Consider the following 10,107-nt stretch of genomic DNA (forward strand, 5'->3'; position numbering starts at 1 on the left):
ATACGCTGTATACTCAGTTGGTACGTGACTGTATTGTCTGCCTCATAAACAATAATCTCTGTAGTATGACAACTTTATTTTCTGTACACCAGCATCGAAACTAATTGGATGAGGATTTCAAGCAATGATTAAAAGGCACTGCTAAAATAGCAGCAATCAAAAAAATGAAACAGTATTCAGATACTACATCTATTGGTGCCAATGTAATGTGGATATTTTTTTCTTGTAATGAACGGTAAATGCTCCTGGATAAGATCAGACAGCTGAGTTTGTTTATCCCTGGAAGTTAATACTGGAAAACTCTGCACTGCTCTTTTCCAAAGTAAAGAGATCACAATATGGTAAAAAATTTACTTTTTTTTTAATGAATGGCCGAAGTCTGTGTGTTCCAGAGGTAATGGAGTTAAAACAGAAAAAACCAAACCACGTCAGTAAGCCACATTGACATTTCAAACGCTCACTGCTGCAATAAATGGCGGGTTTGCTTCTCTTTTTTTTTTTTTTTTAATTTGCTTCTCAAAGGCAAAAATGGCTGTGATATTTAAATTAAAATTAGTTAATGAAGCTTAAATCAAATCTGATTCAAGATCATGAGTTTTAGCAGTGATGTAACTGATCAGAAGGCCATACCAAAATATTATTCAGGCTGTGCTTAGTGAATATTAAGGTACTTCTTAGCTAAGCTGAAATCATGCAGGTATTTAGTTTATTTCAGAAGTACAACAACATAGGATATTTTTACTGACACAGTTTGTTGGATTTTAAAGAAAGCAAACATAGGCTTCTAAACAGCATTAGCAGCAAGGTAGCATGGTAGGATGTCTCTTCCTGAGATTAATGGTCTCTTTTCATGCAACATTTACCATGCACAAGTTAAAAACAATCAGTGACATTTCATTTTTAGTTCTCTTTTTTGTATAGCTTTGGGCAGGACTGAATAAATAAAAATACAAAGCAAACTGAAACTTTTTTCTGATTCAGGATACTGGGCTTTCTGAAAAAAATGTGGTCCTGAGAAACTTGTAATCAGTGTTGGCTTCTTCAGAAAACACAAAATATCCATAATTTAGAGCCTGCTGTAATGAATATATCCAGCGTCTCATGTTACATTTCCAGCAAGCAGCACATACATCACATATTATTTTGCTATTTGTAAATATAATTTACTTATTTATTTACAATGAATTATATGAGGTCTTAGCAGAGCTTTACCAAGTCTCAAATAAATTATTTCTATTTATTGTTACGCATCACTGCTTCATCTGAAGAAAAATGGGTTTTCTTGTTGCCTCACTCCAGTATGGAAGAGAACATGAAGAGGTACATGGGTCTTGATGTTTCCAGGGGCATCTTATGAGGTCCCTCCATATATGTTCTCACAACTTTGTTCTCCAGGCTTCACTTGGCCTACTCTCAAATGAAATTTCAAACTTTGAGGACTGTATAGTCAATCATTTAACTGCTTGCAGATAGAGAAATCAAGAAGTCTTCCTTATTAACGCAGACATTATCTCTGATTCAACAGCTCCTCTGGTTTAACAGGTATCTACACTTTCTTTCTGACTATTTATCTTTCTCTCTCTTTTTTTTATTTTTTTATTTTTTTGCCTTTATACAGTGCTAGCTATTTACTACCGTGTGTCACAGGATACAAGCAAGTTATTGCAAATTGAGCAAATATAGGTAATCATCCTCTTGGTTATCAACCTTGAATGTGTTTGTGAGTGTTGTAAATGTTTTCTCCAAGTGCTACAAACGCTTTTTTTTTTTTTTTTAAACTACCTTACAGTACTGTAAAGCTTCTATTTTCAGTGAATTTGATAGCTTGATGGGTTTGAATAACTCCAGATTGATAACTTATTTGTTTACTAAACTTGTTTCAGTTTTTATCCTCAAGGTTTGCCTATAGTGCTACTGATATATCTCATGTAGAAGTAGATGAATATAATGGATTGATTCTGGCCAGCAACTAAGTACGTACCCCAATGAACACCCACTCCCACATTGAGTGGGAGAGGGAGAAAAAAGGAAGAGCAAAAGCAAGTAAAAAAATACACGTTGTCTGAGGTAAAGATAGTTTAATAACTGAAGGAAGGAGACAAATAGTGATGGAAAAGCAATCACCACTAGCCACAATCAAACTGATGCCCAGTCAGTCTCCAAACAACAGTTATTTTAAAAAGAAAGCCACCCAGTTTTCGTTGCTGCAAATGACATTTTTCACCATGGAGTAACCCTTTGGTCAGTTCAGGTCAGCCATCCCAGCTCTGTACCCTCCCAACCCCTTGCCTGTCCCTGGCCCTCTCACCAGAGTATGGAGAAGCAGAGCGCACTCCAGTGCATCAGCAACAGCCAAAGCACTTGTGTGTTAGCAACACTGATTAAATCACAGATGCAAAACAAATCACCATACAGGCTGCTGTGGAGGAAATTAACTCCCTCCCAGCCATGCTCAATACAACAAACTTGGTCTGAACTAGGTGGCTCAGATACTGCTGAAACGTGATGATGGCAGCATAAATTACCTTATCCCTTGGCCTGCACAAGTGCTCCAAGGGCTAAGAAGGGTTGCACTAATGGTGAAGGATTTTCCTCAATAGGGATACTAGCAGCTTTTCTGCTTGACTAGCAGTGTGTTTTTATAGATGCAGTATCTTTTGGATCTTTCTGCCTTGGCCAAACTTGGTTGAAACTGGCTAATATTGAAAAGCTTCTGTAGGAGGGTTGATAGACAGCTCCACACACAAACAGGGTCAGACAGATAAGAAACTAGGAATAAACAAATAAACATATATATTTACAGTAAATTCTCACCATGCTACTGGGGAGTAGATTGAAGTCAGAGAGGTGAAGCTAAGGAAGCTGAACAGCCTAATTTTATCATTAAATGATGTCTACATGAATCATTAAGCATCCAATCTTCAATTTTAATTCCCACATTGAATTGAAACCACAAGTTCCCTATTAATCTAAGGGAAGAGTTGCATACATTTGGATAGACAGCTGTGATAAATTGATTCATTTCTGCACGTTCCCTTTTTGAATCATAGAATCACAAGGTTGGAAAGGAGCTAGAAGATCACCTAGTCCAACCATTGGACTTTATAGGAAGCATGAAGTTTGTTAGATTTCAAGCCAAAACCTGGGCTTTGTCCTGTGGTGTTAACGGATGTTGTTTCTACCAAGTTGTGGGGAAAAGGAAGCTGGCATTGATTAAAATATTCAAAACACATCAGTGATGAAAATTGCAGAAATCACCTAATTCATTTTTACCAAACGTTCCCTGTGTGTCTCTTGACTACTGATGAAGTTTGGAGCAACCCAACTCTTATCTCAGTTAAATATCTTACACTGATGGGATTACATCAGCTGCAGACAGCTTGCCTTTTGCAGCAATTTAAAGATCACTTGGGCACAGGCAACGCAAATCCTTCATCACTAGGGAGGACGTTTGTCACAGGTGATTGCAGTCAAACTTATTTCTGTTGCAGCAGCTTGGTGATAAATGGATCATTGGACCAGCCTTCTCACTTCATGCAGCTTCTGAGCATGTAATGCTCTAGGGGGAAAAGATGAGAGGAGGAAAGACACTAAAGGGAATTTCAACGATCTTGATTTTTGCTCTGCTAGATTCCAGCTCAGACGCTATTTATTGTTAAGGGAAGAATAGAGAGTTTTTCCAGAGGGGGTTCTAATGCTGTTTATCAGTAGGTGACAGTGTTTGAAATAATGCCATGTATTTATAATCGCATTTTTCTATTTAGGTTATCTCATGGGGATTCTTAAGCCTTTTTCTCTTTCCTAATTGAGCTTATATACTATGATGTCTGATAGAATATAAGCTGTATTGCTAGATAATAATCTTAATATATATAAATGAGGCACATTTTAAAAGAACTATTTTCACTCTTTATTTCAGGATCTAAAAATGCTGAAGTTTAAATAAGATGTTGTCTTCTTTGCCACTTATGCATTTTCTAACTTTTTTTCCCAGTGTTACCACGTAGCACCAACTAAATAAATAGTATTCTAGAGAAACTGAGTAAAATATTAAGAAGGTATCCTGCATTTAGGAGATAAAGACATATGTGCTATATACTTTTTGGAACACATACTAATCTGTAACATTTATAGAGTTTTTGTTTCTTTCTGTAGGAATAAGAAAAAATCTCTCCAACTCTTTAACAGTTTTTTTTTTTTTTTTTTTAGTAAGGAAACAAAAATGAAATTCTTCATGATTGTAATATGAAAGCCTATGTAATGTGGGTTTCAAGAATACGCGTAACATTTTAGCAAACTGCTTAATGGAAAACCCAGAAGCAAATGTTAGCACCACCAAGTAAGTGCCCTTAGGGCATCCTCTCTGTAAAAAGCAGTGCTTTGTCAGACACCATTTATCCAAAATATGTTTGAATGTTTCTGGAAACTCTAAGAATTTCGTGTTTGCTGAGAAAACGTAATAATATTAAATCTTCCCATGTAGCTATAAAGCCTTTGCAGTTCACTCGTGTCCTACCCCAGTAAGAAGGGGAAGGAGCATTTTGGTTTTATTTTGAATGTAAAGCTTTATGCCATCTTCACTTCCTAATTACAGACATAGTGAATTTTTGTTTCACAGCTGCTCATGGTAACAGTAGCACCATAGAAGCCTACTGATCTACCACTAACATTTTGATCAGGACTCATTCAAAAATAGTCTTTGCATCGATAAAAGGTAAGAAAATTAAATTTGAAAGCTAAAAGTTCATATGCAATTGAAAAAGTTTTGCTGTGAAGGGAATTGTTAGGGATACTTTTACCTTTAGGGGTTATTGTCTCTTACATGTTGACTCTACAGTTTTTGTTAGCAGTGGTCGTAGCTAACACACAAATGGCTGCAATATCAAACGTCCCGCTCTGTAGCACAGGGGAAGCTGTTAAGCAGGATAATATCACAATTTCATCCTCCTCCTTCTGTCTGTTTTTACGTTAATTCTGCACAGGTCAGTCTCTGCTAGCAAAGAGTGCCACACGTATCACTGAGAGAGGCTGTGTATGAGGATATATGGGACTAAAAGTTGTATATAAGATAATGGGAGAACTGCATATCTGAAATCTGGATTTAATGAGACATCCTTCTCTAGGTGACAATCCAGATTCCTTGTTTGAATTTGTTACTAAGTTCAATTACGTTTCTGTAATGAGAATCTACCTCATCTTAGATGAGGAGCATCACTCTCTCAAATACCTTTTTGGTGTATGGAAAGCATTTAGAGGAAGCACAAACAGAACAACCATAATAGGCCCTGATTTTTCTTCCCTTTTTTCTGAAGTGCAATGCCAGTGATTATGAAGGAAGCTGCTTACTAACTTCAGCAAGGATGACAGAATCAGACTCATTCCCCTAGCCTCACTTTGCAGGTAAGTTGTGAAAATAAATTTGGACACTAGAAGAGTCAGTACCATTAAAAATGCCCATGAGGGTTTCAACGTGCAGTTGGTGTTGGGGAAAAAAAAGCCAGTTTTGAATAACTTCTCAGTAAGAGAGGCCTGCTTCTTCTGTGCTTTGAAAAAGGGAAGGGGCAAGCCATAGAAACTAAAACCAATGGAACATACAGGTAACATGTGAGTAACCTGAGTAACATATGAGAAGGCAATCAGTTTGCACAGGCTTCTTTCATTCTGTCATTTTCACTTTTGACCTTGTAGCATACCTTTTGATGTTAGCGTGTGTAGTATACAAAAGCAAACTGAAGCAGTGCATCAAAGCACTTGCCAGCTCTGCAAAGTGCATCATCTCATGCTGTATCAACAGTTCGCTACTCAGAGTCATTTCAAGATCTGTCACATGTCTCTGTACTGCCACCTCCTTAGGAGGTCTAAGTGTTGGGAGGGAAAGCAGTCACTGTGCCTCTATTACCTCTTTGCACAGATCTGGTTGCAGTGAAGACCTTGGCAAACGTCCTCTAAAGAACTTTGCTGATGTGGCTGAAGACATAGCCATGGCTGTCCTTGTGCCTTGCCCTTCTTCTGTGACTTGCCTCATCCCCACAGGCAGTAAACAGTGAACAGTTAGCCTTTGGAAGTGACTTTGTTGAAAGTTTGGGCTGTGCCTTGGCACGGTTAAGACATAGGCATATGTTGTTCCTGTCTCTTCTATAGGAACCATAACCCCAAAAAGACAGAAGGGACAGGCAGGAGTGACCAATAATACCTGAAAATGCCCCTGCAAGATTTGCTGGAGTCTGACTGATAAGAAGTCCCTTAACTATCTTGGTATACACTTGAAGGGCCACAGTCTCCTGTAGTGTAAATCAGTTCTCATTGCTGTGGAAATCCATGAATCTATGCCAGGTTTACATCAATTAACTCACTCAAAAAATGTTCATAGTTCATGTCCTGGTAAATATTTAGAGAGCAGAAGGCAAGGTTCCCCATACTCTGCACTGACCAGATGCATGTCAGGGTAGGGTGTATATTTCCCTCTATGGAGCTGCAGGTCCATCCCTGCCTGCCCTCACATTACCTCCAAAAAGAGCACCCACAACCTTCTCCAGTGTGATCTGCAGTCCCTCAGAGGGCCGAACAAAACATTAGGGGAATTCAACTCTTGCCTAATTAAGACAATGCAATCAACTGGTCCACAAACATTTAAGGATCTTCTTAATAACTCTATTTTTATCAGCTTGAGTGCCAGACACTGTAGCATGAGGTGATCATTAGTGCTAATATTTGGAGCCAGGGAAGTTTTTCTCTTGCTGTATTTTCTTCCCTTGTAAGTATTTGCTCTGTTAACCCACTCCCTCTGCCTTTATTGTGCCAGCTCCCATTTGCTGCTAACATCCAGTATAAAGTAAATTGCTCTAAATTACTTTAAAAATATGGCCATGCTTCCAAAAATACATTCTAAAGAGGCAGGTGTGATTTTAAGAAAAATGAAAGAAAAATATTAGGACTGCTTTAAGTGGGGAAAAAAAAATAAATGGGAAAGAAGTTTCTTAGGAGATTTTTTTTTTTTTTGTGGGAAAATGTATGTTTGCTTTCATTTCTTAATTCGTATGTGTCTTTTAGATTCCTAAAATATAATATACCTATAATAAAATAATGCTTACAAAATTAAACAATTTCTGTTACCCAAGCCTATCAATGGTTGCCTCTATTTAGCTGTGGAGTATTATTAGTAATATTTTAGCAGGTCCTACAAAGTCTCATTGTGCTTCACATCAGTCAGTTATGAAAAAGAATACTGTTCATGCCCAGTGCCTCAACCCAGATGGCTGGCCTTTCCTCCCTTCACTCCCTGTAGTGTAATAAGAGCAATAGTCTGGAGCAAGTTGCACTTGTTGATGTATCAGATTCTATGAGGTTCTGTTCCAATAAGAGAACTGGAACTTGATGGCAAAATGCTATGAAGGACGTTGAACTCCTCCAGCTCAGATATACAGTGATTCCGTGCATAGCCTAGAAATCCTGTTTGGCTGCTGGATAAAGCATTCCACTCAAGGCAGAAGCCTGACAGAGGGTTTGTGCAAACCTTACTTGTATTCTTACGTGACAGAGGGCCCTGCAAAGGCAAGTTGCTGCTATTTGAAACTCAGTATGTCTTGGCGAATGGAGCTAGCTATAAGTTGTCTTCATAGAAGCTGTTTGGGAACTGCTGAGTCACGGCCTGAACCTCTGATCACCTGAGGTGAGCAATGAGTCAGCCACAGAGCACAGGTGAAGGCAATTCACCTGTGTTACTGGAAGGGGTGGAGCCTGGCTCCACTTTCCTAGACCCCATTTAAGAGCTGACTACCAGTGGAAAAGGATCTCTTCTGGAGATCCTCTCCTCTGGAGTTTCATAGTGAGCCCAGGATATGGGTAAGCATCCTATCTATTCTCTTTTGGTATAATAACTGCTTAGCCAAACTCTCTGGTGTATTTCATAATTATAACATCTGTACATTCATTGATTATATAGAAGCTTTCTTAATTTCAAGTGGACTTTAGGAAGGTGCCTTTGGCTCAACTCATTGCAGGAGGCAGGGTCCAGCTGGTGTTGTTTCATCAGTTACAATGCAGGTTTATTATCTGAGTTCATTTCTTTGCCTACAAATAGTGTTTGAATTAAAACGGGGGGAAAAAAAAAAAAAGTAGTTTCCACCTACTACGTAAAATGATTTTCCTCCAAAATGGGCTTTTTAAATCATTTTTTGTTATGGTAACACAGTAGGTCTTTTAATGGTGCTACTGTAAGATGTAGATTTTTCAGCCTTGAATTTTAGAGCTCCTTTATCTGTCCTGAACTGAATGCTTTTTTTTTTTCTTTCTTGATATTCCCCTCATTAAGAAAAAGAGATGGCAAAAGAAGGCTAGAAGAGGACAGAAGAGGACATTTTCAGTGTATAAACAAACTCAGACTACTCTGTCACTGTTGTCTTAAATGCTTCAACCCATTGTGGGTGGCAAGAGAAAGCAAAGCCTTGGGAGTCAGCTGCAGCCATCTGTCTCCAAGGAGCAGCTGGTGGTGAGATGCTGATGTTAATGAAATGGGATTGCTCAGTGCTGTTGATTTACTGCAGTTAGTGTAGCTAATTCTGACTCATGCTACATTATGGCTACCATGCCTTGAAGGCAGCAGGCCGTGATCATAGTGATTGTTGATAGTGATGATAAGACTTATGACACCAGCGGTTCAAAAAAGGTGTGAAAAGTAGTAAATTCAGTGTGTTTATGTCGACTGTTTTGTGCTTGAATTGCCAAATGACACACCCCAGAGCTTAGACTCGTGATTCTTAGTCATCCAGTTGTTGATGAGTAGGAAATGACATTAGCTGTGTTATTCAGATTGGGGGGAAAAGAAAAGACACAGTGGGGTTTCTAGGATTAATAACATTGCTAGCCTGAAATTAAGAATATGAATAAGTCTGTGTCAAATTGCTCTGAAAACTGTTAAACCTGCTGCTGTGTCGAAGGGCTGGGTCTGAGCTGGCACTTTCAGGGTACAGGTTTATCAGGCTGTATGTATACAAGACTTTTGCTAACATTTAGTGACGTGAGCTCAGAAACACCTGAACTTGTATGATAAATGACGCTGACAGTAGGACTACAATGAAGATTCTCTGCAGAGCAAGAGGTGTCTCTTAGTAGCAGTTGAATTCCTTTGGCCCAATCAATTTTGAATACGTCAAGCAGAAAAATACCTGACGTACTCAGCTTTGGTACTTCTGTATTTTCTTCTGCATTTCTATAAAACTACATTGTTGGTGTTTCTAATGACATTTTTATGCCTTCTAACACAAGCTTGTGTCTTGTCAAAGTAATTCTGATTCTGGGTTATTCTGGGTCAGTATTTCCCAGAAAACAGTCCATTCTGTGTACCGTATATAGTAGTTTCCAGGAGGGATTATCTAAACTTGTGATCATGACATCTATCTGACATAAGACCCTGGGTACGTGAGTCCTTGAGTCCCATCTGTGAAGCAGTCTTCTCATGAGGTGTGGCTTAGCAACTGTTCCAAGGTACAGCCTTAGTACTGGTGTTTAAGTGGCCGTCTTCAGGAGGCTCACCCCTCCAAGGCTGACTGGGAGAATTTCCCAGCTTCTGGCTGAGCCTTTTGGGCATTTAGCCATCATGTCACTTAGCAGAGTTTCCTACTGGACAGGTATTTGGAGCCAGGCCTTTGCCTCAGGCCAGAGGAATGTATCAAATAGTGAGAGGGACCCAGCTGCCTAAAGCAATGCAGTGCTCTGAAAATGCGAGGACTGGTTTCAGGACAGCCTGCCAGTGGTTTTTAAGAGGTTGCTAATTACTATCAATTGCAGTATTTTTCCAGAGGAAGTGGATTGCAATTTCAAATTCACAATTGCAATTTCATGCAAACCACAAAGGAATCATCAGAATAAGCAGTCATTAATTAATCATTCTCCTGTGCTGGATTCAGCCTGCTGACCAGCTCCACACCTGATTGTCATACCCCAAGCCTTTCAAAGGATCACAGAAGGAAGATCTAGCAGAGCAGCTTGTGCTGTGAAGCAAAGGCAGAACACATGTGGAGAATAGTGGCCCTTATCCTGAAGCACTGGGGGCTGTTGCTGTGGTTTGTGCTGGAGGCCATGCTAAGCACTGAGACAGATGAAAATTCA

The 10,107-nt window shown here is 39.1% G+C and overlaps 1 long non-coding RNA gene across 1 annotated transcript; it reads left to right on the forward strand.

Moving 5' to 3' along the window:
• Nucleotides 1-3,530: 3,530 nt before the first annotated feature.
• LOC116243048 (uncharacterized) lies at nucleotides 3,531-6,150 on the forward strand. Its single transcript, XR_004169864.2, has 5 exons — nucleotides 3,531-3,707; nucleotides 4,210-4,339; nucleotides 4,619-4,714; nucleotides 5,313-5,400; nucleotides 5,912-6,150. It is a non-coding gene; the product is annotated as an uncharacterized LOC116243048 (long non-coding RNA).
• Nucleotides 6,151-10,107: the final 3,957 nt, after the last annotated feature.

Source organism: Phasianus colchicus, chromosome 2 (genome assembly GCF_987193195.1).
Source record: "Phasianus colchicus chromosome 2, bPhaCol1.hap1.1, whole genome shotgun sequence".
NCBI classification, from domain to species: Eukaryota; Metazoa; Chordata; class Aves; order Galliformes; family Phasianidae; genus Phasianus; species Phasianus colchicus.